The sequence below is a fragment of the Nematolebias whitei genome, chromosome 17 (assembly GCF_014905685.2).
Source record: "Nematolebias whitei isolate Nwh7 chromosome 17, NemWhi1, whole genome shotgun sequence".
In the NCBI taxonomy this organism is placed as follows: domain Eukaryota; kingdom Metazoa; phylum Chordata; class Actinopteri; order Cyprinodontiformes; family Rivulidae; genus Nematolebias; species Nematolebias whitei.
Genome location: NC_056514.1, coordinates 19112955 through 19115727, shown reverse-complemented (window position 1 = coordinate 19115727; position 2773 = coordinate 19112955). Strand labels below are relative to the sequence as shown.

Below are 2773 nucleotides of genomic sequence, written 5' to 3'. Positions count from 1 at the left end.
CACTGTTCAGTGATTTGTAGACATACATGAGTATTTTGAACTGGATTTGAAAGTGATCCGGTAACCAGTGCAGTGAGGCCAAAACTGGTGTAATGTGCTCTCTTTTGCCTGTACTGGTTAAAAATCAAGCTTCTGCATTCTGGACCAGTTGCAGTCATGCAATGGAGGTCTGACTGATGCCAAACAGGAGTGAATTGCAGTAATCAAGCCTAGATGTAATGAATGCATGTATTACTGTCTCCAGGTTATTTTTGGACTATATGGGCTTCAGTTTAGACAGCCGCCTCAGTTGGAAAAAACATGATTTAACAATCATGTTTACATGATTGTTGAGTTTTAGGGAAGGGTCCATTATCACTCCCAGATTAGTGACTCTTTGCTTTTCTGACAGGGTTAGAGCTGAAAGGTCAATGCAGTGGTTTGTGACCGTGTCATTGGGAGGGAACAACATGACTTCAGACTACTTTTCATCGAAACTTAAGAAGTTTAAAGCCATCCAGTCCCTGATGTCAGCCAGGCAGTTGAGCAGCGGTTGAATAGAGCATGTACCATTGTGTCTTAGGGGGAAGTAAATTTGACAGTCATCGGCATAGAAGTGGAAGGGCATGTTGTGTTTCCGGAAAATAGCACCAAGCGGCAGCAGGTATAAAGAGAATAGGAGGGGACCCAGGATGGACCCCTGCGGCCCCCCCCCCCCCCCCCCTGCCATTGTGTTTCTGTTCCTCCTTCCTGTTCCTCTCAAACCCATCCGGTTGAAGCAGATGGCCGCTTATCCTGAGCCTGGTTCTGCTGGGAGGTTTTCTTTCCACTGTTGCCTTCTTGTTCAGGATGAGAGTTCTGTGATGGAGTTAAATTCAAAGCAGTCTGCTCCTCATATAATTAATGTTATTAACTTTCTTTTACGCTGAACAACAGCATTATGTTTTTATGTTCTGGACTTTTTACCCTGTGAATGAATTTGCCCAACATTCATTTTGTTCAGCCTCTTCTACTCTTAGTTACTTTTCTCTCCCTTTGTGGAAAACGCTGCGTTCAGGGACCTGATCTGTGTGACTTTTATGGTTGGCGTGTTCTGCACCAGAACTACTTTGACAGAGTCAGGAAGGTCATTATGTTTGTTCTGACCCTCAGAGGCTCACAGTTGAATGACTTTGTCCTCTCTATCTGCCCTGCTGCTGCGAACGCTCCAGTCGTTGCAGTTGCTTTCTAATTAAGCTCACTCTCCCACATGCAGGCACTCAGACAAATAGAGACACATATTTTGCACAGCTGTAACAGGCACATAACCTGGCACAGAGGAGCAGCAGCATTGCTGTTAAGTAAAAATGGGTCAGTAGGGAGCGCCTGCCCTGGCAGTTTAACACATAAACACAAAGATGGCAAGTGCATCTAGAAACCCTCCCAAACCCCCAAAAAGAAAAAAAATCCAAGAATGCATAACGGTATTTCTGATTCTGTTTACCGTAATTGCCGGTCTATAGAACGCACCTCACTGTAGTAATAATAATAATAATGTGTTATGATTGTATGTTTCCATATAATGGAAAAATTGACTCTCTGCATTTAACCCATCCACCACCAGGTGGAGCAGTGGGCAGCTATTGAAAGCGCCCGGGGAACAGTTGGGGATAGGGTGTGCTGCTCAGAGACACCACTGTAAGCTGCGCTTACTAAATTCAAAATGAAACACAATTCTGTACATAAATAAGACGCGCTGGTGTTTAAGCTGCAGATGTCCACAATTCAATATCAGAATCTGTACACAACTGGCAATATGTGCAGCTCTTGTTGTAGTACACGAATCAACCACCAGATGGCGTGTCAGAAACTTGGACTTGCGTTCAACACACTTGCGGATCGTCACAGGTCTTGATGATGCTTCTCTATCTGACTCATGTTTAAAGCCATTCAACTTACAGAATGAACACAAGAACTATCTAAGCATAACGCAGTACTGGTAATCACTGGACACGTTATTTGTCTAAGGAGCCAGCAGATTTTTAAACACAAAATCTGAGAAATGCATGTCTGTCTTGCAGGGGGTGTTCTCGTCAGTCAATGACAGTACGATAGTTACCTCATTGGTCATTAGGATGACTTCTGGTCACATGGCAACAGAGTGGGGATTATGGATATTTACCGGTAGTAGCAAAATGTGAACCATGAGTGAGAGGTATCTATCAAGAGTACCGGTACCTATGGCCATTACTCTGTGTCACAAAAGCCCACCCCCAAGAGGGGTGTTCATACACTCGTTTGGCGTTCGTTTAGCATATCTTAGTTTATATCTTAAATCCTTATTTACTGGGTTTTTTTTACACATTATATATTAGCTGTTGTTGGATGTAACTGGGACCCTGTGTACACAATTTTTATTCCACCTTGTCAAGTACCATATGTGATGCGAATGACAATGCATAACCTTGACCATGACCTTGTGTTGGACAAGCTATATTTGCGCCCAGGTGTGTCAAAAGAAAATGTTATTCAGCGGCAGGAAGCTGCTGCATAAAGACAGAAAGCCTGTCAAAATAAAATATTGCAATTATAATAAAAGTACACAAATTAGCCACTCCTGTGGATAAACTGCAGAGTCCAAAGTGTGAGAAAATACTAGCGGCTTTTACAGTAGTCCCTCGTTTATCGCTGGGATCCGTACCCTGAAGCTCCGTGATAAGTGAAAAAACTGCAAAGTAGTAGGAATAGTACTACAAGTAGCAGTTTATTTATCACGGAGCTTCAGGGTACGGATCCCAGCGATAAACGAGGGACT

The 2773-nt window shown here is 43.3% G+C and overlaps 1 protein-coding gene across 1 annotated transcript in view; it reads right to left on the bottom strand.

The window, feature by feature from the left end:
* Positions 1-2773, bottom strand: part of nptx2b (neuronal pentraxin IIb) — an 18596-nt gene that overhangs the window by 10815 nt on the left and 5008 nt on the right. The gene's annotated exons all lie outside the window — the stretch shown is intronic.